The following is a 27,725-nucleotide window of genomic DNA, read 5'->3' on the forward strand; positions in this document are numbered from 1 at the left end:
TTCCTAGGCTGTCTTAGCCTGGAAGCTGACATGAAACCTGTTTGCCAGGGTAAAGGGGAGGACCAGGAAAAAAGAAGACCCTTAATGAGATGGACTGACACAGTGGCTGCAAGAATGGGCTCAAGGATAACAACCATCATGAGGATGGCGCAGGCCCAGACATGTTTCGTTCTGTTGTACGTAGGGTTACTATGAGTCAGAACTGATCTGACAGCACCTTACAACAACATCAACAAACACTACAGGAAGCAGTGAAATAGCATACAAATATAGGAACTTTTTTAGGAACCCCTAAACATGATATGGAAACCCTGGTGGCGTAGTGATAAGTGCTACGACTGCTAACCAAAGGCTCAGCAGTTCGAATCTGCCTGGCGCTCCTTGGGAACTCTATGGGGCAGCTCTACTCTGTCCTATAGGGTCGCTATGAGTCACAATCGACTCGACAGCACTGGGTTTGGTTTTAAACATGACATGGAGCTACAGAGGCTGCTCACCAAAAGGTGAGCAGTTTGAATCCACCGGCCAGTCCTTGGAAACCCTATGGGGAAGTTCTAGTCTGTCCTATAGGGTCACTATGAGTTGGAATCGACTCGATGGCAATGGAAACATAATATAAAAGTTTACAACCAACTGACTGATACTACGACATACGTGAACCTTAAAAATAGTATGTTAAATGAAGGAAGTCAGACAGAAAGAACCACATATTATACTACTTTGTTTATATGAAATAATCAGAATAAGTAAATCCATAGAGACAGATAGCAGATTAGTGATTGCCAGAGGCTGAAGGGAGGAACAAATAGGGAGTGACTGCTAATGGGATATGGGGTTACTTTTCAGAGTAATGAAAATGACCTGAAATTAGACAGTGGTAATAACCGCACAACTTTGTGAATATACTTAAAATCGCTGAACTGTACACTTTAAAAGGGTGAGTTTCACGTTATATAAATTACATCTCACAGTTTTGGGTGGCGCAAATATTTAAGCCCTCAACTACCAGCCAAAAGTTGGTGGTCCGTACCCACTGAAAGGAGCCTAAGAAGATAGGCCTGGCAAGCTGCTTCTGAAAGGTCAGAGCCTTGAAAACCCTATGGAGCACAGTTCTACTCTGTATACATGGGGTAACCACGAGTCAATATATATAGCTTTCAATATATGTGACCTAAATTATACTTCAATTTTTTAAAGTTTATGACCAATGATCAATTTGGTCATTTTACCTTGAAGAAAACTTTTCAATAGGAATCTTACTTAGTACTTTGTTTTCTCAAGCTGATTAAAACTACAGGTTGCAAGCTAGCTCCCTACAAGCCCCTTTTTAAAGCCATAGCATTAAATTCTTACAAAAAGGTATTTTTGTATTAAGAATCCAGAGTGCTGAATTCCTTAAAAAAAAAAAAAAGGAGTTCTAAAGACACTAGGCATACCTGCACAGTTAACAATGGCAGCAAGTAACATACCTGCTCCTACATGCTGTGATCTCCAGACATCACTCCCTATTGTAGTCCCCATAGGCATGTGAATTTGTGATCCCTGATCTAAACAAAGATCGTCTATCTTTCTTATTATAATGAATGTACTATGAACCACTAATAAGTTAAAATTCCATCATGTAGGATTACATTTTTATTAACTTGAAAGAGAAAAATACCAACAGCAACACCTGTTGAACAAAACCCTACAACTATTACAGATTCATGCTGTGTAAACTAAAGCGAAATAATCTGGGGAAAAGTTCATGTTTCTACTCTACAAAGAATAAGAAATTAATTTTAGTTTAAAAAGTCTTAAATTATTTTCACCAATTAATACACAGTAGTAAGAAATAACTTTTTACCCACATAATTAGGTACTGGCATAAGATGAAGGAAAGCTCTCTCATTCAGATTACTGATTCGGTATTTGAACAAACTGCTTTATTTGCTCAGTGATTTTATATTTAAACCATCTCTAAGTCTCCTGATGCTTAAACGCACAATGAAAAAATGACCACTACCCATCTACAGCTTGTACATATTAGGCTGTATTTTACAAAGCTAGAAGAAAACAAAATACAAGATGAATATGGAAACAGATCTAGAAAAGTAGGTTCTACTACTTCCAGCCTCAAATGTAAATGAAGCCAATTCGTTTTATGCTTTACCTGTTATTCTTTGAGCTAAATGTATGTCAAGTACCTTCCAGCTTTAAAACTCACCTGTACTTATTCAGATCTCATCCTGCTTTCCTCCAAATAAAGTAATTCATCTTAGCTGAGCTGCTTTTTCTGTAGATGAGAAAGTTCAAATAGTATTTACGTCCCATTTCACTTTTACCATCACTTCTAACTCTAAAGTATCAACATACAAGACGACTTCTGAAACAGCTATTCCGTTCAAACTAGGCAAAATTAAAAATTAAACTCGTTTCTCAATGTCTGCCAAAACAGAGACAAGATAAGCCAACCAACGGCTTAGTGATTTACAGGTAAACCTCAATGCTCTTCTACCTGCTCTGAGCCAGGCCATTTTATTAACTTATCCAAGTACCCTCAAGTTTACAGGTGATGTTTAAATAGATCAACTTTACCACTTAGTATTACTAGATATTATATAAAACTGGAGTAGCATCACAGTCACTTCATGAGTGCAATTCCTAAATACCATACACAAAGGGGCAACTGGATTTTATGACCAACTGAAAACACAATCCTCTTTCTGTTTAAACCTGACAGTGAATAAAATAGTGTGCTCTCCTAAAAGTTCACCAAATCCCTAACACATAATTTAAATCATAAAAATAACTTTCCCAAAAGTACAGGATTAGAAACTCAAGAAAGCTAACAATCATTACCTCAGCCTTTACTTACGGGAACACAAAGTTATTTAGAATGGTAAAAATTTGAGGAAAATCTAGATCTTGAGTTTCGCACCCCTTGGAGTATAATGTGAGATAACTGTACACGAATCAGTTTCCAAAGAGAAACCAATTTGTTTTATTTCAACTGTGCTTTGCTTGTTATTCTTTAACAGTGTTGTTCAATAAAACTTTGTCTGATGACAGAAATCTTCTATTATCTGTGCTGTCCAGTAGGATAGTTAACAGTCACATGTAGCTACTGATCACTTGAAATGTGGTTAGCAGGACTGAGGAAGTCAGTTTTGAAATTGATTTAATTTTAACTAACTTAAATGTTAATTGCCACAGGTGACTAGTGGCTGGTGACACAGTGGTTAAGAGCTACAATACTTACCAAAAGGTCGGCAGTTCAAATTCACTAGCCGCTCCGTGGAAACCTTATGGGGGCAGTTCTATTCTGTCCTATAGGATCACTATGAGTCGGAATGGACTCCAGGGCAACAGGTTTTTTGTTTTTGTTTTTTCCGGCTAGTGGCTATACTGGACAGCGCAGTCCTACAATTTGAAATGAAAGGCATAAACTTGACTGACTAGTTTTTCAAAGTATCATGTCCTGAGATGATGTCAACACCAAGTAGACCCCTTCTGCTACCAAATGATACACACCTTCAACACCAGCCTAAACATAAAATTCACTTACGAAATAAGAATTCATAATACTACTTAGATTCAGAACGCAAGGCACAATACTCACTAAGAAACAATATTAAAAAGCACATCTCAAGTTCTCCCCCATTATTTTGCAAAACAGGTACTGATTTATGGAATAATTTCCCAATGCATGCGAGTAACTCTTCCTTCAAATCTGTCCAATTACCTTCTGTTCACAAAAGGAAGGGAGGAATGCAAAAATAAGTTCTTAGCACTAATAAGTTTCCTACGACTCGGTAAATTTCACGTTTCCTTTTCCCTTAAGGAAAGATACAAACGTTTGCAAGCGCCTGCATCTCCTGAAAGCCTCCTTACCTATGTATTTAGGCGAACGAATCATTCTGATACCGTTGCGATTTCCTTCCTACACACAAAATATTTTTTTCAGGCCATGAAAGTCACGAGTATTTAGGGCACTTCAAGTAATCTCTGACCAGCTCTTCCCAAGCCAAGTAATCAAGAACGTGCACAAGATACCAAAAAAAACTAAGTCTGGCAACCTGCACGTTGAATAACTACTCCCTAAGCAGAATCAACTGCTCTGAACCAGGAAAAAAAGTGCCTGGAACTATCTGGGGAAGCAAACAAGCAAGGTCGTGACCCTGGGTCCCGGCCGCCCGCGCCGCTCCGTCCGCCTGCGGGAAGCCACCTGTCAGGCCTGAGCCTCACCTGGCAGGCGACAGGAGGCGCAGGCCGACAGCGCGGCCCAGCGCGGTGGGCGGAGCCCGGGACTGAAGGAGACCGGGTCGGGGTAACCACTAGCGATTCACACGCGGACGGAGAGTGCAGACGCCTGTCCCCGAGGCGGGACCCCTGCCTCCCGCGCACCCACCCCGCCGGGCAGGCGTCCAGGCGGCCCACGTCCGCGGCCCGCCCTACCTCCCTTCCTCCTCAGTCGGAGCGCTGCCCCTCCGTCGCCCCTCACCTACCTGGTCGCGGAGTCTGAGGAACGCCATGGCGGTCGCCTCCGCGCCAACTCGAGCCTCCGCCGACGCCCCGGCCCGCCGCTGCCACGCCGGTGGCCTCAGCAGCTGCCAGGGGCCGGCGGGTCGGCGGCCGGCTGAGCTGAGGAGTCCGCGGGCAGGGGGCGGCACCGCCTCCCGGGCCGCCCGCCGCCACCGAGAGGTGAGGAGCCCGGCCGGTCCCGCCTCCTCCTTCTAAGGACTCCACGCCCTCTTCCTTCCTTTCTTTCTCTTTTTCTCGGCCGCCTCCACACGCTGCCCGAGCGGCCGCCACAGCCCCTGCCGCCTCCTCCCCCTCACGCCCCCTTCCCGAAATACCCTGTCAGCCCCCGCGGCAGCGCCGCTCCAGCCCGCGGCAGCAGCGGCTCCAAACTCCACTCCCCAATATTGCCACCACCGCCCGCCGCGATTGGCCGCCGCCCGGGGGAGAGGCCAGAGTAAGCTGAGCGCCCATTGGCTACGCCATTGCGCTCGCTGGTGCCCCCCCCCCACTTGCCGGAGGGGGAGAGGGCGGGGAGGAGGAAGCCGCGAGGGGTGGGCGCGGAGCTGCGGCTGCCGTGGGCGGGGGAGTCGGGAACGTGGCGGAGCCGCGGGTGGGACGGCCAGGTGTACGGGCTCCTGGGCGCGCAGCCTAGTGCGGTGGGCGGAGCCCGGGGCTGAAGGGGACAGGGGGTGGGGGTAACGGCCTGCGATTCACACGTGGACGTAGAGTGTAGATGGGCCTCCAGCTTTGGAGGATGAAGGAGCTGGGCGACGGGCGGGAATGGGCAGGCGTGAGAGGTGGGAACCTGGGGGCTGCTGCCTTCTCCATAGCGGCCTGGGTTCGGGGGTGACCTGGACTCGCATTTGGAGGAAGAGTGAGGATGCGCCCCTGGGCTTGGGTGGGGGAGGGTCGAAGGAGCCCAGGGGTGAGAGGTGGTTTTGGGGGCTGCTGCCCTCACCTGGGCGGTGACCAAGGTCATAGGGAGGTGGGGAAGGCGAACTGGCCGCTACTTGCATGTCGAGGTAGAATGGAGACCCTTCTGTCTCCCCTCTCCCCTCACCCCAAAGGTCCGGGATTTGGGGAGGATGGTGGAGGCACTGGAAGGGTGTGAGGTAACGCCTGGAGGCTGCAATCCAGGGGGAGAGGGACGGTGCTGGCTCTCCAGAAGGAAGGGAGGCGTATTTGCAGCCAAACAGGTTGTGGACGCCTGAGTTTTTTTTTGCCTGCAGTCCCAATCCTAAGCAAGGCTGTTGACCCCCTCTCGGAAAGCCCCCCTGCCAGGCTTGCTTTTTTTCTTTTTTCTCCCCTTCTTCTTATGCACCTGAAGGATTCTGTCTCCCACGTGAGAAAAATCAATTAAATATAAAAAACGATGTGCAAAATTTCTAATAAGTATCGTCCTTGGATGGAGGAGAAGAGGAATAACTCCCTAACCCTGCCACACACACAGACACTCCCCAACCCCCCGCCCCTCCAGGCCATCCTACAGCTCTGAAACTGCTTCTCTTTCTTAGGCAGCTGCACACTGTTCCCATTCCAGGATTGTGTGGGAGAAGACTGTTGTGCGCTTGTGTCTCTCCCAGGCGGCACCAGCCCCTGGTTAATAAAAGGTACAGATGGTTAGAACACGAATGTGTGACGTCAGACTTGGTTTTAAAAAGTCCCGTTTTCCCCACATCAGTTGTATCTCTTGGCATAGACTTCATATTTAGAGGATCGATTTCAGTCCAAGGGCAGTCTGGATGCAGGAAAGGGGACCTACGCCAGAACTGTCAAATTACTATAATGCTTCACTTACAACAAAAAGCTTATCCTTAGCGCCATAAAAAATGAAAATATCAGAATCTGCAAGATTAAAAACGATGCAGATTAATAGTACAAGCCTTCCAGTATTCTTTGACATATCCATACCTTGATGCTCTAGAAACAATTTCTACCTAAAATTAGATTCATCATCATAAATTACACTTTCTAGTCCAAATGGAGACGTTCTCATAACAGTGAATGCAACAATCATGACAAAACTAAAAAGAAAGTCCAACTGCTCTTGCTTTGTATTATCTTCAGTACCTCACTCCTTTCCCTTTACTTCATCAACTCCAGCGGACAAAATAGGGATGCTATTTGTCCCCCAACCTCTCCTTATCTGTTCAGTGAAAGTGAATGAGTTAATGTTATGAAAGCATTTGAGTTCTGCAAATCAAAGTTCTCATAATATTACTAAAGCACTTTGTAATTACAGGTCACCTTTGTAAATAGTTACCCATGTGCTATGTGGGATACAGAATTCTACCTTAAGAATTTAGCTTCATGCATACATAAACCTGTTAACCACTGTGGATGTCTAGTCAGAAATCAATAAATTCCCCCCAATCATCCCTCCTCTAGATTAAAGTTCTAGAATTTAAAAGCACAGTGGGAACTTGATTAGGAACATGGTGAAGATTAACTTTTGGGACAACGTAAGTGCTTTTGAGAACATGAATTAAAATTATGGACCAAGTATGTATTTTTGTAGGTTTTGTAATTGATCTAATAAAACTTTTCAGGGCTCCTCTGAATTTTTCTAATTACCAACAATTAATGACTATGTTTTATAATGCACCAAATCTGACGACTTTACAAATAGTAAACGCCAAACTCTCCTGCTAGAGAATGTTTAAGACCGAGCTGGATTCTCACCCTTCCTGACTCTGAACATCATTCGTAAAATCTAAACTTGACCTTACCTGGCCTGCTCATCTCCCAGAATCAAGTAAGATGACATGAAAGGCTGTGGGAACTCTGAAGGGCTGTACAAATTTAATGTTATTATTACCACAACTACATTTCCATAGCTGGCAAGAGGGTAATAACCATTTATTCTAAAACATAGAAATAAAAAATTTAAGAAATGGAGCAACAAAATAAAATTCATGTTGAATTCTGATTTTTTAAAAAAAAATTTATAAGATTTCTCCTGCTTATTATAAAATACTCAAATATTAAAGAAATGTAGAAATGTACAATACTGACAAAAATCAGTTGGATTCCTCTACACTAACAAAGAGAACTTCAAAGAGGAAATCACCAAATCAATACCATTTACAGTAGCCCCCAAGAGCTTAAAATACTTAGGAATAAATCTAACCAGAGACATAAAGGACCTATACATAGAAAACTACAAAGCTCTACTGCAAAAAACCAAGAGACCTACATAAGCGGAAAAACATAACTTGCTCATGGACAGGAAGACTCAACACTGTAAAAATGTCAATTCTACCCAAAGCGATCTACAGATACAATGCAATCCTGATCCAAATTCCAACAACATTTTTTAACAAGATGGAGAAACAAATCACCAACTTCATATGGAAAAGGGAGAGGCCCTGGATAAGTAAAGCATTACTGAAAAAGAAGAACAAAGTGGGAGGCCTCATACTACCTGATTTTACCACCATAGTAATCAAAACAGCCTGGTACTCATACAATGACAGACTGACCAATGGAAGAGAATTGAGAGCCCAGATGTAAATCCTTCTGCCTATGAGCATCTCATATTCGACAAAGGTCCGAAGTCTGTTATATAGGGAAAATACAGCCTCTTTAACTTATCTTTAAGAAAAAACAGGGACAATGCTAGGAGCCCTAATACATGTCATAAACAGAATATAAACCATAACTAACAATGCACAAACACCAGCAGAGAAACTAGATAACTGGGAGCACTCCTAAAAATCACACACTTAGGCTCATCAGAAGACTTCACCAGAGTTAAAAAGACAGCCTACAGACTGGGAAAAAATTTTTGGCTATGACATATCTGATCAGGATTCAATCTCTAAAATCTACAAGATACTGCAAACCCTCAACGACAAAAAGACAAATAACCCAATTAAAAAATGGGCAAAGGATATGAACAGGAACTTCACCAAAGAAGGCATTCGGGCAGCTAACAGATACATAAGAAAATGCTCATGATCATTAGCCATTAGAGAAATGCAAACCAAAACTGCAATGAGATACCATCTCACCCCAACAAGGCTGGCATTAATCCCAAAACCACAAGTTAGTAAATGTTGGAGAGGTTGTGGAGAGACTGGAACACTTATACACTGCTGGTGGGAATGTTAAATGGTATGGCCACTTTGGAAATTGATTTGATTCTTCCTTAAAAAGCTAGAAAAAGAAGTACTGTATGATCCAGCAATCCCACTTCTTGGAATATATCCCAGAGAAATAAGAGCCTTTACACGAACAGATACATGCACACCCCTGTTCACTGTAGCACTGTTCACTACAGCAAAAGGACAGAAACAACCTAGGTGCTCATAAACAGACGAATGGATAAACAAATTATGGTATATACACACAATGGAATCCAATGCAAAGATAAAGAACAATGATGAGTCTGAAAAATATCTCACAATGTGGATGAATCTGGAAGGCATTATGCTGAGTGAAATTAGTCAAAAAAGGACAAATATTGTATGAGACCACTATTATAAGAACTCAAGAAAAAAGTCAAACAGAAGAAAACATTCTTTGATGATTACAAGGGTGGGGAGGGAGGGAGAGGGGAATTCACTAACTAGAGAGTAGACAGGAATTATCTTAGGTGAAGGGAAGGACAACACGCAACACACGGGAAGTCAGCACAACGGGACTAAAACAAAAGCTAAGAAGTTTCCTGAACATAACCAAACACTTCATGGGACAGAGTAGCAGGGGCAGGTGTCTGGGCACCATGGTTTCATGGGATCTCTAGGTCAATTGGCATAACAAAGAAAATGTTCTGCATCCCACTTTGGTAGTGGCATCTGGGGGTCTTAAAAGCTTGCAAGAGGCCATCTAAGAGGCATCAATTGGTCCCAACCCACCTGGAGCAAAGGAGAATGAAGAACACCAAAGACACAAGAAAAATATTAACTCAAAAGACAAAATGGCCACATAAACCAGAGACTCCATTGGCCTGAGACCAGAAGAACTAGATGGTGCCCAACTACCACCAATGACCACCCTGACAGGGAACATAACAGAGAGTCCCTGACAGCAAAAGTGTGGTGCAGAACTCAAATTCATATAAAACGACCAGACTTAATGGTCCGACTGAGACTAGAGGACCCCCAAAGACATGGGCCCTGGGCTTTCCGTTAACCTAGAACTAAAACCATTCCCTAGGCCAACTCTTCAGACACAGAATTGATGGACTATGAAATATAAAATAATACTTGTGGTCCTAGTTCAAGTTGACACAAAAGACTAAATGGGCAGCTCCTGTATGGAGGTGGGATGAGAAGAGAGAAGGGGATAGGAGCTGGTTGAACGGACACTGGAAATGCAGGGTGGAAAGGCAGAGTGTGCTGTCATATTTTAGGGATTGCAACTAGGGTCCAATAGCAATATGTGTATAAATTTTTGTATGAGAAATTAACTTGAGCTGTAAACTTTCACCTAAAGCACAATTAAAAAAAAAAAATTATAATACTGAAGTCAGTAATCCCTCTGTCTGCCACCCTTACCTACCTCTTCTTTTCTCCAGGTAACTTTCATTCTCTTTTACTACAACCAAGACCTCTATTAACACATTTTAAGTACTCTGCAATGATAAAGGAAAAAAGCCAATATTCCTGACCTCAGATTTGAAGAGGAGGCCTTGTGGAACAGTAGTTAAGCAGTGGGCTGCTAACTGAAAGGTTAGGGGTTCCAATCCATCAGCCAGTGCACGGGAGAAAGGAATGATTAACTGGTTGGGTTAGAGTCATATGACCATGTCTTAGCCAATCACTACAGCCAAAGAAGCAAGGTCTTGAAATCGATGAAAGTTTCTATGCAGAAGCCATGTCTAAAATGGTTTGAGGACAAATATCATACAGAATTGCTGTGAGCTGGACAATCACAACAAATTTTATTTCCTATACTACTACATGGAAACCCTGGTGGCGTAGTGGTCGCTGTAGCTGCTAACCAAAAGGCTGCCAGTTCAAATCCACCAGGACTCCTTGGACACTCTACAGGGCAGTTCTACTCTGTTGTGTAGGTCGCTGTCAGTTGGGATTAACTCAGTGGCCATGGGTTTGGTATGGTTTGGATACTACTACATAAGAAGCCCCGGTGGTACAGTGGTTAAGGGCTTGGGTACTAACCTAAAGGTCAGCAGTTCAAACTCACCAACCGCCCCAGGGGAGAAAGATGTGGCAGTCTGCTTCCGTAAAGACTACAAGCTAAGAAACCTTATGGGGCAGTTGTACTCTGTCCTATACTGTCACTGTAAGTCAGAATCTACTTGATGGCAGCAGGTTTTTGGATACTACCACGTCAGGTACTTGCTCTGCACTGTATATCCTTTATCTCATTTCAGTTTTCAATAGCCTCAGAAGTGTGCCCAGAGTTACCCAGCTAGTAAATGGCAGGCCTGGATTCATGAGGGCCTTGGAAGCCAAGAAGGGTAGCTAACAAAGCAGGAAATAGGCAACTATTGATGCCTTTCAGCCAGATAATCCCCATTATTGTTGTTAGGTGTGGTCGAGTCAGTTCCTACTCATAGCAGCCCTGTGTACAACTGAGTGAAACAGTGCCCAGCCCTGCACCATCTTCACAGTTGCTGCTAAGCTTGAGCCCGTTGTTGTAGCCACTGTGTCAATCCACTGACCCTCTACCTGTCTTATAAAAATGAGCTTTATAAAGAGTCTGAAAGACATGGAGAATGGATATAATAGACTGCCAAAGCAGCACAGAGAAACAAGGAGATACAAAAATCTTAAGTTCAGAGACTTAAGAGATAAAATTAGAAGATCCAACGTAGATCTAAAAGTTTCATTGGAAAGAAAACAGAAAATGAAGAAGAGGTACTATTCACGGAGATCATGGCTGAGAATTTTTCAGATTTGAAGAAAAGCATGAGTCATCAGATCAAAGGTAAACATTAAGTCTCAGGCAGAATAATTGTAAAAACTGAGACCTACACATAACAGCGAAACTACAGGACACCAAACACAATAAGAAAATGTTAAAAATTACCCCTGAAAGAAGTCAAATTACCCTAAAAGGAATGACAGGGACATGCCATCAGACTTATCAGCGAAAAGAGGTGACAGAAGATGGAAAATATCTTCAAAGTGTTGAGAAACCAGAACTGAGAAACAATTCCATACCTAGCTAGGCTGTATTTCAGAAGGAAGGACAAAATACATTTTCACATTTGGGACTCACAGTCCCTCACTGAAAGAAATATTAAAGGACATACCTGAACCAGAAACAAACTGAACCCTAAAGGAACAAGTGAGATGGAAGAAGAAAGGGTAAACCAATAAATTAGCAAATATCCTGGTTAATCCAAATAAGTATTATTCTTTTTTAAGAGCCAGTATTTTAGAATGTAAAAACAAGGTGAAATAAAAGTATTAGTCATTAAAAATATGGTAGATGGTAGCAGGAAGGAGTTCTGAATTAAAACATTCTAAACTCCTTTTGGAAACCCTGGTGGCAGAGTAGTTAAGTGCTACGGCTGCTAACCAAGAGGTCCACAGTTCAAATCCGCCAGGTGCTCCTTGGAAACTCTATGGGGCCGTTCTGCTCTGTCCTATAGGGTCACTGTGAGTCGTAATCGACTCGACAGCAGTGGTTGGTGGGTGGTTGTTGTTGTTAGGTGCCACCGAGTTGGTTCTGACTCATAGCGACCCCATGCACAAAAGAATGAAACACTGCCCGGTCCTGAGCTGTCCTCACAATCGTCGTTATGCTTGAGCTTGTTGTTGCAGCCACTGTGTCACTCCACCTCATTGAGGGTCTTCCTCATTGAGGGTCTTCCTCTTTTCTGCTGATGCTGTATTCTGCCAAGCATGACGTCCTTCTCCAGGGACTGATCCCTCCTGACAACATGTCCAAAGTGTGTAAGATGCAGTCTCGCCATCCTTGCTTCTAAGGAGCATTCTGGTTGTACTTCTTCCAAGACAGATTTGTTCGTTCTTTTGGCAGTCCACGGTATATTCAGTATTCTTCGCCAAGACCACAATTCAAAGGCGTCAACTGTTCTTCGGTCTTCCTTATTCATTGGCCAGCTTTCACGTGCATATGATGCGATTGAAAATACCATGGCTTGGGTCAGGTGCACCTGAGTCTTCAGGGTGACATCTTTGCTCTTCAACACTTTGAAGACGTCCTTTGCAGCAGATTTACCCAATGCAGTGTGTCTTTTGATTTCTTGACTACTGCTTCCGTGGCTGTTGATTGTGGATCCAAGTAAAATGAAATCCTTGACAACTTAAGTGTTTTCTCTGTTTATCATGATGTTGCTCATTGGTCCAGTTGTAAGGATTTTTGTTTTCTTTTTGATGAGGTGCAATCCATACTGAAGGCTGTGGTCTTTGATCTTCATTAGTAAGTGCTTCAAGTCCTCACCATTTTCAGCAAGCAAGGTTGTGTCATCTGCATAATGCAGGTTGTTAATGAGTCTTCCTCCAATCCTGATGCCCCGTTCTTCTTCATATAGTCCAGCTTCTCGGATTATTTGCTCAGCATACAGATTGAATAGGTATGGTGAAAGAATACAACCCTGACGCACACCTTTTGTGACTTTAAACCAATCAGTATCCCCTTGTTCTGTCCATACAACTGCCTCTTGATCTATGTACAGATTCCCCATGAACACAATTAAGTGTTCTGGAATTCCCATTCTTCACAATGTTATCCATAATATGTTATGATCCACACAGTCAAATGCCTTTGCATAGTCAATAAAACACACGTAAACATCCTTCTGGTATTCTCTGCTTTCAGCCAGGATCCATCTGACATCAGCAATGATATCTCTGGTTCCACGTCCTCTTCTGAAACCAGCCTGAATTTCTGGCAGTTCTCTGTCGATATACTGCTGCAGCCGTTTTTGAATGATCTTCGGCAAAATTTTGCTTGCATGTGATATTTATGATATTGTTCTATAGTTTCTACATTCAGTTGGATCACCTTTCTTGGGAATAGGCATAAATATGGATCTCTTCCAGTCAGTTGGCCAGGAAGCTGTCTGCCATATTTCTTGGCATAGAAGAGTGAGCACTTCCAGCACTGCCTCTGTTTGTTGAAACATCTCAATTGATATTCCATCAATTCCTGGAGCCTTGTTTTTCGCCAATGCCTTCAGAGCAGCTTGGACTTCTTCCTTCTGTACCATCGGTTCCCAATCATATGCCACCTCTTGAAATGGCTGAACATCAACTAATTCTTTTTGGTACAATGACTCTGTGTATTCCTTCCATCTTCTTTTGATGCTTCCTGCGTCGTTTAATATTTTCACCATAGAATCCTTTACTACTGCAACTCGAGACTTGAATTTTTTCTTCAGTTCTTTCAGCTTCAGAAACGCCGAGCGTGTTCTTCTCTTTTGGTTTTCCATCTCTAGCTCTTTGCACATGTCATTGTAATACTTTGTCTTCTCGAGAGGCCCTGCGAAATCTTCTGTTCAGTTCTTTTACTTCATCAATTCTTCCTTTTCCTGTAGCTGCTCGATGTTCAAGAGCAAGTTTCAGAGTCTCCTCTGACATCCATCTTGGTCTTTTCTTTCTTTCCTTACGACCTCTTGCTTTCTTCATTTATGATGTCCTCGATGTCATTCCACAACTCGTCTGGTGGTAGACTCCTTTTATTCAGAAGGAGGAGTGAAATATTCCTTAACTTTTGATTTTAACAAGTTATTATAGTTTAGGTTCTTTGTTGCAATTAACAGAATCCATGAAGGAATTTCTTAAAATTCTCTTCGGCAGCTCTCTGAGTCATTGGAAGGCCTAGAAAAACAAAGCTTTGGCTAAGGTCCTAGAAGTACCCTAAACCATGCGACAGATTGAGCGTGATTAAGAAACTGCTACTGCCCCCATGGAACACCAAATGGCAGGAGCTCAACTTTTCTTCATCGGCCCCTGCTGTCAGCATCAATGTCAATTCTGCATCAGGAGGTCGATCTTGCAACCACTGCCACCTCCGCGAGCTGAATTCCTCTTCCTCTACCAGGAAAATGGAAGCCGGAGGCACAGCTTGCATAGCTTACATCGCTTTCTCTCACAGGTGCTTCTGGTTAGCAGAGACTAAGTTATAGGTCTGCAGCCTAGCTGCAAGGGACGCAGAAAGTTTGAGTTCTGACTTGTATACTAGAGAGGTGAAATCAATAACGCAAATATAGAAAGGCTGTTTAAATGATTATGGCAGTCCTGAATATGACAGGAGTCCACTACTGACGTTATCATTAGTGACCGTTGAGGCAGCCCCTGTCTCCTGGCAACCCCAATGTTACAGACCAGAACTGTTCCATAGGGTTTTCTCGGCTGTAGTCTTTATGTAAGCGTATCGCCAGGCCTTTCTTCCACAGGGCCACTGGGTGACTTAGGTTAGTAGTCAAGTGCAAGCTGTTTGTGCCACTCAGGCACTTTTCATTACTGACGCGCATGCTAAATACTTAAGAGTATTCACCAAAATAAGAAAAATAGAATGTGTAATTTCCAAACCTATACAGAATAAAAACATTACAGAGAGAAAATTTAGTGAATTGATTAGCACGTAAGAAAGAAGAAAAATGGAAGCAAATTAAAAGCATGGTAAATAGGAAAACCCAAAAAAGTTTGTAGAAAGAAGTCCAAGTATATTAATCACTATAAATATAAATGAATTAGACATTAATATCAGGCATAAGAATTTAAGTTAAGAAGGATTGGTAGGATAAAGGGGTGGAATGTAGTAATTATAAAAAGAAAATGTCAGGAAGAAAACATAAAGTCTTCAACTTGTATTCACTTAACAACCTAAAGCATGACGTGGGACATAAAATCCAAAGACACACCTGACCTAAAGGAAAATGGCTGAACTAATGCTAAGGCTCAGTATGACCTTTCACATAGATTCAAACCCTGTTGCTTAGGAACCAACCCTGTCATTAACGAAATCCTTTTCTCTGTGGTCAGGCTAAGGATGTGGATACTACGTGTCCTGGGGTCTGTAACCAAACCTTATCGAAACGCTTTGTGTTAGATCTCTTCAGAAAATCTTATATTCTGAGTGAGGTAATGTTTAACAACCTATTCCTGACAGTATCTGTCATGCCATCATCATGTCATCATTTTTTGACGGTCCTGAGACCCCCCCTCTGCAAACACATACCTTGCAATTTTGTCCTTTAGCCAACGTATTCCAGTTGTATTAATGTAACCAGTGATGTTAAAAATCATGCTTTGCTTTGTCTCACCTTTGATTGACCTCAGTCACTGTAAACCAATCAGAATATTGTGTTTTCTATCTCCTTCTATGACACTATGCCTATATGTGCTTTGTACCCCCTCCCTTGGATCTGTGAGCTTCAAACTCTGAGATTTTCATGATCTCCATTCGAATGACATACTGCCTTCAATACATGTCTTTTATTTTACTTTACCGGAATCGGAGAGTATTTTCTCTACAACATTTGGCATAGTCTTGGTGGGATTTGGTGATGTCTTCCGCAGTGGACCAGGAGGAGCTGAAAAGCCAGAGTCAGGCACTGACAAGCTCCTGCTTTCTCGGACCCCTTGGGACCTGTCCAGACGTGAGTGCTCCCAAGAGTGAGCCCCAGGGATTTCAACATGGATCTTTGGGATTTATCAAAGCCATTTCTCAACTTTCACTTTCTCATTCACTACTTAACAAGTTTGTTGGAGGATTGTGTTTTCAACTACAGTTGCGGTGTTACGAAGTTACCACTTACTGGTTGTATTCTGTTAAGTGTATTCATGCTCATCTTTCTTTTGTTTTCTGTTTGCCTATTTCTAATTCATGAGTTTTGATTTGTGTGTGTGTGTGTGTGTTCGCGTGCGTGTGTGTGCACTTTAGGTGAGAGTGTACAGAGCAAATTAGTTTCTCATTCAACAGTTTATACACAAATTGTTTTGTGACATTGGTGCAATCCCCATAATGTGTCAACAGTCTCCCCTTCTCCACCTTGGGTTCCCTGTTTCCATTTATCCCGGTTTTCTGACCCTTTCTGCCTTCTCGCCTTTACTTTTGGGCAGGTGTTACCCATTTGGTCTCATTTACAATCTAATCCGTGATTTGAATGACTTCTACTGAGGTGCTTTCGGGTCTTACAAGCTGCAAAAATAAACAAATAAAATAAGGGCACAAGTCAACCTCTTAAATGCCACAAGAAAACACATCTCAACTGCAGCAAAATACTCATAGATTTTTTTCAAACCCTGAAGGTGCCGAAGGTCTCAGTGTACCTTTTAAGTTTTTGGACAGTTGTTTATTTTCATGGTCTGGACATTTTGCAGAAATCTTGAGCATGACAAGTCCACCATCTAGTGGATGAGAAATATAACTCCCTGTGCAAATGTTTCCTTTTTTTTTTCCTCTAAAGGTGTATTAAGTTTAACGCACTCTTTGGCTGTTAGCACGTACAATGTTTAGTAAGACGGGGAATGCCACCTCCAAAGACCATAGCGGACCTCCTTCTGTGATCCCACCTTCTGTGATCCCACCACTTACATGGCCAAAAACTGTGACCTCCATTTCAGTTCAGTATCTTTGGTGGTAGCATGTGCTTACTACAGAAAATCCCTGGCCAATTTGGGGGAGTTTTGAGCTCACTAAATTAACTTTTCTGAGCAGCGAGTTACAGGCTAAAGGTTCTTGGGCCAATCAGAACCAGTGGGAAGACTATTTTAATTCATTTTTGGAAGCTTCCAAGAGGCAAAATGATGACAGTTTTGTCTACTCCAAGACACAGTGTTCAGCCAAGCAAAATAAATTACAGAATTGCAATGCCAAAGTTCTACTGTCACTACAGCATTTTCTCCTTCTCCCACTGCTCCTCTGGAGGCTGCTTCTCTGTATCCATCTATACCTTCTTGTCCTGATAATACTTTGTGTGAGCTTCCTTGTTACTCCAGGGAATCCTCAAAAGAAACCAAACTAGTAGCTACAAGAGAGACTAAAGCAGTCATTGAGATGCCTTCCAAAATAAAATATCCAAAGGCAGGGGGAAGACTTCCTGAGGTTGCTTTTGCCCCCTGGACTAAAGTGAAACCTCATGCCATTGTGAAAGAATTTCCTGATCCTTGCGAAGAGCAGCAAAAGTTTTGTCAGAAGTTTAAGGTTTTGTCAAAAACTTACGAATCTGGATGAGCAGATTTATGTAATCTATTACACATGTTACTAGAACCCTGGGGATGCTCGAAAGTGGATCAAAAAAAACCCCAAATGATTGCCATCGAGTCAATTCTGACTCATAGCGAGCTACAGGACAGAGTAGAACCACCCCATAGGGTTTCCAAGGGGTGGCTGGAGGATTTGAGCTACCAACCTTTTGGTTACCAGCCAAGCTCTTACCCACTGCATCACCAGGGCTCCATCAAAGGTGTGAGGCTAAATAGAAAAAACCTGAGAAACCATTACCTCTACAACCTAATGTCCCAGGTCTAGAATTACTAACTTAGAATAAAGTTATTGTTGCAGATCTTTCCCCAGAAGATAAACTGGGCTAAGGTTCAACCTTATAAACAGGACAAAGATGAAAATGTTTGTAACTATAGGGATTATTTAACTAAACTTTTTGTGGATCATTAGTGTTAAATTTAGAAGATGCTGGAGCCAGATCTCTTTCAACTCTATTTTTTTGGAGGGCCCCACCCCAAACTGTCCGATTCAATTAGATATCATCAATTAAATTGGGAAATGTTGAAACTTCAGGATTGATCTTCGCTTATAAATTAGCCCAAACCTTCGAACAAAGAGCTAGGGAATTGGAGCAGAAGGATAAAACCTGGCAGAATAAATTAATGGCATTACAGTTACAACAATTACAATCTCCAGGTTGTAATAAAGGACTCAAACCCCAGTTTGGGAATAGACCCAGGGTTCCTCAATCAGTAGTTCCTGGCATTTGCTATTATTGGAAAAAGTCAGGCACACCAACCTAAAAATGTTCCCAGACCGAAGAAACTAAAGGGAATATCTTAGCTGACACAACCGCCAGACAGGCTGCTTCCCAATTACCTCTGGATTGTGACGGCCTCAGTTGCGATCAGGTCGAAAAGGAGGGCAAAAGGAAATTAGGTAAATAAAATGGGGGTCTTCTTTCACTTTTTCAAAGTCTAATTTCTTAAGAAAGATAAATCAAGTAGAGTTGGGCCTGGCAAAACTTAACTCAAACCTTTGATCTTTCCTGTTTTCCTGATTTCTTGGGTATCCTTAGTAAATATCAGCAGCTGACCTCTGAGGAAGAGATTAAGGACTGGGCATGGAACGAATGTTATCCGGATCCTACTATATGCTTGTGGGCTGGTCCTGTGGACAGATTCTGTTTTGGTTCCTTGCCTTCATGTCCCCTTACTTTGAGCCTCTTTAATCGAGAAGATCAATTTGCCTGGGGAAAGCCTCATTGATTTCTTGGAACGGCATTTTTGGGGACATTTTGAGTCCACTGCCAACAACATATCTTTTAGCTCCACATCTTCTTACAGGACAAGAACGTTTATGATGCTGAGTGCTTATGGCTCGGACCTTGATAGCCCTTCTTACTGACATTGTCCCAACAAATCCTCCATTCATAACAAATTTCACCTTTGCAGCGACTGCCCTTTAGATACACCCACCAACTTACTGATTGAAGAGTGTAGACAAAAAATTGCTGTTTGGCATGACTTGACTAGTCATCAGGCTAAGGATCCTGATGATAAGAGGGAACCATGGAAAGGGGAGGTGTCTTAGTTGTCCAGTGCCCCTATAACAAAAATACTACAAGTAGATGGCTTTAACAAAGAGAAATTTATTCTCTCACAGTCTAAGAAGCTAGAAGTCTGAAATCAGTGTGCCAGCTCCAGGCTGTCTTAGTCATCTAGTGCTGCCATAACAGAAATACCACAAGTGGATGGCTTTAACAAAGAGAAATTTATTTTCTCACAGTCTAGTAGGTTACAAGTCCAAATTCAAGGCGTTGGGAAGGCTTTCTCTCTTTCAGTTTTGGAGGAAGGCTTCCCCTGGTCAAGGAGCTTCTCAGGCACAGGGACCCTGTGTCCAGAGGACAAACTCTGCTCCTGGTGCTGCTTTCTGGGTGGTATGAGGTCCCCAACTCTGCTTGTTTCTCTTTCCTTTTATCTCTTGAGAGATAAAAGGTGGTGCAGGCCACACCCCAGGGAAACTCCCTTTAAGTTGGATGAGGGAGGTGACCTGAGTAAGGGTGATGTTACAATCCCACCCTAATCCTCTTAACATAAAATTACAATCACAAAATGGAGAACAACCACACAATACTGGGAATCATGGCCTAACCAAGTTGACAATATTTTGGGGGACAGAATTCAATCCATGACACAGGTGATGCCTTTTTATCTCTTGGCACTGCTTTCTTGGTGGTATGAGGTCCCCATGACTCTCTGCTCACTTGTCTCTTTTATATCTCAAAAGAGATTGGCTTAATCTTGTAGATTGAGTCCTGCCTAATTAACATAACTGCAATTAATCCCACCTTGTTAACATTATAGAGATAGGATTTACAACACATAGGAAAATCACATCAGATGACAAAATGGTGGGCAATCACACAGTACTGGGAGTCAGGGCCTAGCCAAATTGATACACGTATTTTGGGGGGATACAATTCAATCCATGACATTCCACCCTTTAGCCCCCCAAAATTCATGTCCTTGCCTCATGTAAAACACACTCACCCCATTATATCATAGCAAAAGTCTTAATTCAACGCCAAGTCTGAAATCAAAAATTCCGCTTCATCTGTGAAATCTAGAATACAAGTTTTCTGCTTCCAAAATGCAGTGGTGAAACAGACACAAGCTGGACATTTCCATTACAAATGGGAGAAATTGGAGGTAAAGAAGGACTAACAGGCACCAGGTAAGTTAGCAGAACAATGGCCTTGCCCTGCAGACTCTAGGTATTGGCCACACTCTCCAGATTCTAAGCAAAGGCCCCTCAGCCCTGGCACGGCAGATCTGCCCCCTCAGCTTTAGGCGCACCATTCTCTTAGGCCATCTGAGTGGCAACTCCACCCTTAGAAACTCCAGAGGCCATGGCTCCCCCATTTGAGACCCCAGAGGTCCTGGACATACCCTTTGAGACTGAAACAGCTTAGCTTCCTGTGTTCCTTGTTTCTTCAGCTTCTGCTTCTTGGTTTCTTAGCCTCTCAGCCCTTCGGGCCTCACCTCCCACATCTGCCCTACTGGGGCAAGTGTTCCAAAGCTCTTTAGGTCCACTGATAGGTGCCTGGAGGTACCCCACTCCACCAGTAAACTTCAGCCAGAAGGCACTCAGCTCTCTCATTCCATGGATCAGCAAGCCTAGCTCCACTGATAAGTGCCCAAAGGCACCTCACTCCACCAGGAAGCCTCCTGTGCAAAGGCACATAGCACTCTCGCTTCATGGGTTGGCTCCAGCACCGTCTTGTGCCAGTTTCCTGGTTCTGCTGCTGCTGCTTCTTGCCATCTGCTCCGTCTCCAGTGTGATGGCTCTCCTTACTTCCTGAGTCCTCACCCGAATTGTCTTTGATGTATATAATAACACCAACTATCTCTTCTAGGCAAACTAGGCTTCTATTACACTTTAAAACTCTTGCAGCTGCTACCCATTCAGTTTCAAAACTGAATCCATATTTTTTCTTTAAAATTTTTATTGTTCTTTAAGTGAAAGTTTACAAATCAAGTCAGCCTTTCACATAAAAAACTTATATACACCTTGCTAGATACTCCCAATTGCTCTGCCCCTAATGTGACAACCCACTTCCTCCCTCCACTCTTTTCGTGTCCATTCCACCAGCTTCTAACCCCCGCTACCCTCTCATCTCCCCTCCAGACAGCAGATGCCAACATAGTCTCAAGTGCCCACCTGATCCAAGAAGCTCACTCCTCACCAGTATCCCCCTCCATCCCTTTGTCCAGTCCAATCCCTGTCTGAAGAGTTGGCTTTGGGAATGGTTCCTGTCCTGGGCCTAGAGAAGGTCTGGGGGCCATGACCACTGGGGTCCTTCCAGTCTCAGTCAGACCATTAAATCTGGTCTTTTTACAAGAATTTGAGGTCTGCATCCCACTGCTCTCCTGCTCCGTCAGGGGTTCTCTGTTGTGTTCCCTGTCAGGGCAGTCATCGGTTGTAGCCAGGCATCATCTAGTTCTTCTGGTCTCAGGTTGATGTAGTCTCTGGTTTATGTGGCTCTTTCTGTCTCTTGGGCTCGTAATTACCATGTGTCCTTGGTATTCTTCATTCTTGTTTGGTCCAGTGGGCTCAGACAAATTGATGCATCTTAGATGGCCCCTTGCTAGCATTTAAGACCCCAGCCACGACTTTCCAAAGTGGGATGCAGAATGTTTTTTTGATAGATATTATTATGCCAGTTGACTTGGATGTCCCCTGAAACCATGGTCCGGAAACCCCCGCCACTGCTACGCTGGCCTTCGAAGCATTCAGTTTATTCAGGAAACTTCTTTGCTTTTGGTTTAGTCCAGCTGTGCTGACCTCGTTGGTATTGTGTGTTGTCTTTCCCTTCACCTAAAGTAGTTATCTACTATCTAATTAGTAAATACCCTTTTCCTACCCTCCCTCCCTCCCCCCTCTTGTAACCATCAAAGAATATTGTCTTCTCTGTTTACACTATTTCTCAAGTTCTTATAATGGTGGTCTTATACAATATTTGGAAACACTGGTGGCATAGTGGTTAAGTGCTATGGCTGCCAACCAAAGGGTCGGCAGTTGGAATCCGCCAGGCGCCCCTTGGAAACTCTATGGGGCAGTTCTACTCTGTCCTATAGGGTCACTATGAGTTGGAATCGACTCGATGACACTGGGTTTGGTTTGTTTTTTTGATACAATATTTGTCCTTTTGCAACTGACTACTTTTAGTCAGCATAATGCCTTCCACATTCCTCCATGTTATGAAATGTTTCACAGATTCATCAGTGTCCTCTATCGATGCCTAGTATTCCATTCTGTGAATATAGCATAATTTATTTATCCAGTCATCCATCGATGGGCATGTTGGTTGCTTCCATCTTTTTGCTGTTGTAAACAGTGCTGCAGTGAACATGGGTGTGCATATATCTGTTCCTGTAAAGGCTCTTATTAATCTAGGATATATTCCAAGGAGTGGGATTGTTGGATCATACAGTAGTTCTATTTCTAGCTTATTAAGGAAGCGCCAAATCGATTTCCAAAGTGGTTGTACCATTTTACATTCCCACCAGCAGTGCACAAGTGTTCCAGACTCTCCACAACCTCTCCAACATTTATTGTTTTGTGTTTTTTGGACTAATGCCAGCCTTGTTGGAGCGAGATGGAATCTCATTGCAGTTTTGATTTGCATTTCTCTAATGGCTAATGGAAGTGAGCACTTCCTCATGTATCTGTTAGCCACCTAAATGTCTTCTTTAGTGAAGTGTCTGTTCCTTTCTTTTGCCCATTTTCTAATTGGATTATTTGTCTTTTTATAGGTGAATTTTTGCAGTATCATGTAGATTCTAGAGATCAGACACTGATCGGAAATGTCATAGCCAAAAACTTTTTCCCAGTCTGTAGGTAATCTTTTTACTCTTTTGGTGAAGTCTTTCGATGAGCATAGGTGTTTCATTTTTAGGAGCTCCCAGTTATGGAGTTCTTCTTCTGCATTGTTAGTAATGTTTTGTATACTGTTTATACCATGTATTAGGGCTCCTAATGTTGTCCCTGTTTTTTTCTCCCAAGATCTTTATCGTTGTAGATTTTATATTTAGATCTTTGATCCATTTTGAATTTGCTTTTATGCAGGGTGTGAGGTATGGGTCTTATTTCATTTTTTTGCAGATGGATTTCCACTTATGCCAGCACCATTTGTTAAAAAGACAGTCTTTTCCCCATTTAACTGATTTGCGGCCTTGGTCAAATATCAGCTGCTCATATGTGGATGGATTTATGTCTGGATTCTCAATTCTGTTCCACTGGTCTATGTATCTGTTGTTGAACAAGTACTGAGCTGTTTTGATGACTGTGGCTGTATAATAGGTTCTAAAATCAGGTAGAGTGAGGCCTCCCACTTTGTTCTTCTTTTTCAGTAATGCTTTACTTATCCACGGCTTTTTTCCCTTCCATATGAAGTTGGTGATTTGTTTCTCCATCTCATTAAAAAATATTGTTGGGATTTGGATCAGAATTGCATTGTATCTATAGATTGCTTTTGGTGGAATGGACGTTTTTACAATTTTAAGTCTTCCTATCCATGAGCAAGGTATGTTTTTCCACTTATGTAGGTCTCTTTTGGTGTCTTGCAGAAGATTTTTGTAGTTTTTTTTTGTGTAAGTCTTTTACATCTCTGGTAACATTTATTCCTAAGTATTTTATCTTCTTGGGGGCTACTGTAAATGGTATTGATTTGGTGGTTTCCTCTTCGATGTTCTTTTTGTTAGTGTAGAGGGATCCAATGGATTTTTTATGTTTATCTTGTATCCTGATTCTCTGCTGAACTCTTCTATTAGTTTCAGTATTTTTCTGGAGGATTCCTTAGGATTTTCTGTGTATAAGATCATGTCATCTGCAAATACAGATACTTTGACTTCTTCCTTACCAATCTGGATGCCCTTTATTTCTTTACCTCGCCTAATTGCTCTGGGTAGGACCTCCAGCCAGAGCAAGAGTGGTGATAAAGGGCATACTTGTCTGGTTCCCGTTCTAAAGGGGAATGCTTCCAGGCTCTCTTCATTTAGGATGATGTTGGCTATTGGCTTTGTATAAATGCCCTGTATTATGTTGACAAATTTTTCTTGTATTCCTGTTTTGCTGAGAGTTTTATCATGAATGGGTGTTGAACTCTGTCAAATGCCTTTTCTGCATCAATTGATAAAATCATGTGATTCTTGCCTTTTGTTTTATTTATGTGGTGGATTACATTAATTGTTTTCTAATGTTGAACCATCCCTGAATCCCACTTGCTCATGGTGAATTATTTTTTGATATGTTGTTGAATTCTATTGGCTAGAATTTTGGTGAGGATTTTTGCATTTACATTCATGAGGAATATAGGTCTATAATTTTCTTTTGTTGTGGTGTCTTTCCCTGGTTTTGGTATCAGGGATATGGTGGCTTCATGGAATGAGTTTTTAAGTATTCCGTCCTTTTCTATGCTCTGAAATACCTTTAGTAGTAGTGGCGTTAACTCTTCTCTGAAAGATTGGTAGAAATCTGCAGTGAAGCCATCCAGGCTAGGGCTTTTTTTTGTTGGAGGTTTTTCGATTGCCTTTTCAATCTCTTCTTTTGTTATGGGTCTATTTAGTTGTTCTACCTCTGTTTGTGTTAGTTTAGGTATGTAGTGTGTTTCTAGGAATTCATCCATTTCTTCTAGGTTTTCAAATTTGTAAAAGTACAATTTTTCATCGTAATCTGATATGATTCTTTTAATTTCAGTTGGGTCTGTTGAAATATCATGCATCCCATTTCTTATTGGGGCTATTTGCTTCCTCTCCTGTTTTTCTTTTGTCACTTTGGCCAATGGTTTATCACTTTCGTTGATTTTTTCAAAGAACCAGCTTTTGGTCTTGTTAATTCTTTCAATTGTTTTTCTGTTTTCTATTTCATTTAGCTCTGCTGTAATTTTTATTGTTTTCTTCTGGTGTCTGAGGATTTCTTTTGTTGTTCTCTTTCTATTTGTTCAAGTTGTAGGGATAATTCTTTGATTTTGACCCTTTCTTCTTTTTGTATGTGTTCATTTATTGATATAAATTGACCTCTGAGCACTGCTTTTACTGTGTCGCAAAGGTTCTCATAGGAAGTGTTTTCATTCTCATTGGATTCTGTGAATTTCTTTATTCTGTCCTTAATGTCTTCTATACTCCAGTCTTTTTCGAGCAAGGTATTGTTCAGTTTCCAAGTATTAGATTTCTTTTCCCTGCTTTTTCTGTTATTCATTTCTAGTTCTATGGCCTTATGGTCAGAGAAGATTCTTTGGAATGTTTCAATCTTTTGGATTCTGTGGTCTATTGTAGAGAATGTTCCATGTGCATTGGAAAAGAAAGTATACGTGGCTGCTGTTGGGTGGAGTGTTCTGTATATGTCTATGAGGTCAGGTTGGTTGATTGTGGCGTCGAGATCTTCCGTGTCTTTATTGAGCTTCTTTCTGTATGTCCTGTCCTTCATCGAAAGCGGTGTGTTGAAGTCTCCTACTATTATTGTGGCACTGTTTCTCTCACTTTTTAATACTGATAGAGTATGTTTTATGTATCTTGCAGCCCTGTCATTGGGTGCAAAAATATTTAATATGGTTATATCTTTTTAGTATATTGTCCCTTTAATCATTATATAGTGTCCTTCCTTATCCTTTCCGATGGATTTAACTTTAAAGTCTCTTTTGTCACAAATTACTATTGCCACTCCTGCTCTTTTTTGATTGTTGTTTGCTTGATATATTTTTTTGCACCCTTTGCGTTTTAGTTTGTTTGTGTCTCTAAGTCTAAGGTGTGTCTCTCGTAAGCAGCATATAGAGGGATTTTTTTTAAACCCATTCTGGCACTCTCCATCTCTTTATTGGTGCATTTAGTCCATTTACATTCAGCGTAGTTATGGATAGGTATGAATTTTTTTTCTTTAATGAATATAGTGCTGTCATTTTGATGTCTTTTTTTGTGTGTTGTTGACAGTTTCTTTTTCGCACTTAATTTTATGTGCTGAATAGTTTACCTTTCCTCATATTCCTTGTTGTTGATTTTTTTTTTTGGTGAGTCTGTATTTTTTTCTTGCATTTTATTTTCATGTGTTGGATAGTTTGTCTCTTTTGTGGTTACCTTATTATTTACCCTTACTTTTCTAAATTTAAACCTGACTTTTATTTCGGTGTATTGCCTTGTATTTGTCTCCATATGGAAGGTCTATGACTACATTTCTTAGTCCCTCTTTATTTTTTTAATGTTGTCTTCTTTTACATAATAACATCACTTTTTCCCTGTTTTGAGCTTTTTTTAAAATAATTTTTGTTGTGCTTTAAGTGAAAGTTTACAAATCAAGTCAGTCTGTCACATATAAGCTTATATACACCTTACTCCATACTCCCACTTACTCTTGAGCATTTTTTAAATTTTGATTTATTTTTTTGATTTCACTGTCTTGGTTGACTTCTGATGCTCCGCCCAGTGTTCTAGTCTTGGGCTGATACCTAGTATTATTGATTTTCTAACCAACGAACTCCCTTTAGTATTTCTTGTAGTTTTGGTTTGGTTTTTATGAATTCCCTAAACTTCTGTTTATCTGGAAATGTCCTAATTTGACCTTCATATTTGAGACACAGTTTTGCTGGATATATGATTCTTGGCTGGCAATTTTTTGCCTTGAGTTTTTTATATCAGGCATCCTATTGCCTTGTTGCCTGCATGGTTCCTGCCATGTACTCCGAGCTTATTCTTATAGACTCTTCTTTGTAGGTGACTTTTCGTTTATCTCTAGATGCTCTTAAAATTCTCTCTTTATCTTTGGTTTTGGAAAGTTTGACTATAATATGTTTTGGTGCCTTTCTTTTAACATCTACCTTATGTGGAATTCGATGAGCATCTTAGAGAGATATCTTTTCATCTTTCACGATATCAGGGAAGTTTTCTGCCAACAATCTTCAATGATTCTCTGTGTATTTTCTGTTATCCCTCCCTGTTCTGGTACTGCAGTCATTCATAGGTTATTTATCTTGTTAGAGTCCCACATGATTCTTAAGGTTTCTTCATTTTTTTCAAATTCTTTTGTATGATTTTTCTTGTAATATATTGGTGCCAAGTGCTTTATTTTCAACTTCAGAGATTCTGCTTTCCACTTGCTTAGTTCTGCTCCTCTGACTTTCTATTCATTTGCTCCTTCTGTAATTTTATTGTTACTCTTCTGAGTTTCTAATTGCTGTCTGTCCATGGATTTTTCCAGCTTATTAAATTTTTCATTATGTTCTTGTATAACCTTTTTCATTTCTTCAGCTACTTTATCTGTGTGTTCCTTGGCTTGTTCTGCGTATCTCCTCATTTCCTTCCTGATGTCTTGAAGGGTTCTGTATATTAATCTTTTGTATTCTGCCTTTGGCAATTCCAGGAAGGCACTTTCATCTAGAAGATCCCTTGATTCTTTGTTTTGAGAGCTTGTTGAGGTGATCATGGTCTGTTGCTTTATGTGACTTGATATCTACTGTTGTCCCTGAGCCATCTATAAGTTATTGTATTAGTTTATTTTATGTTTGCTTACTGTGTTGTAGCTTTTTGCTTTGGTTTGTTCTGATATTCCCAAATGGGTTG

General features: G+C 41.6%; 1 protein-coding gene and 1 long non-coding RNA gene across 8 annotated transcripts in view; both read right to left on the minus strand.

Annotated features, from left to right (window-relative positions):
• LOC126068357 (uncharacterized) overlaps positions 1–4,832 on the minus strand; it is a 41,585-nt gene extending 36,753 nt beyond the window's left edge. Inside the window, exons 1-3 of one of the 4 annotated variants that reach the window (XR_007515620.1) lie at positions 4,488–4,831; positions 3,242–3,402; positions 2,207–2,275 (exon numbers count right to left, since the gene is read on the minus strand). This is a non-coding gene — a long non-coding RNA (uncharacterized LOC126068357). Of the gene's footprint in view, positions 1–2,206; positions 2,276–3,241; positions 3,403–3,873; positions 4,463–4,487 lie in introns of those variants that run through there. The other 3 variants (XR_007515621.1, XR_007515622.1, XR_007515623.1) reach the window with 3 other exon arrangements.
• The window catches only part of LOC126068310 (ral guanine nucleotide dissociation stimulator-like), a 1,065,244-nt gene that overhangs the window by 641,818 nt on the left and 395,701 nt on the right, over positions 1–27,725 (minus strand). The gene's annotated exons all lie outside the window — the stretch shown is intronic.

The sequence above is a fragment of the Elephas maximus genome, chromosome 27 (genome assembly GCF_024166365.1).
Source record: "Elephas maximus indicus isolate mEleMax1 chromosome 27, mEleMax1 primary haplotype, whole genome shotgun sequence".
In the NCBI taxonomy this organism is placed as follows: domain Eukaryota; kingdom Metazoa; phylum Chordata; class Mammalia; order Proboscidea; family Elephantidae; genus Elephas; species Elephas maximus.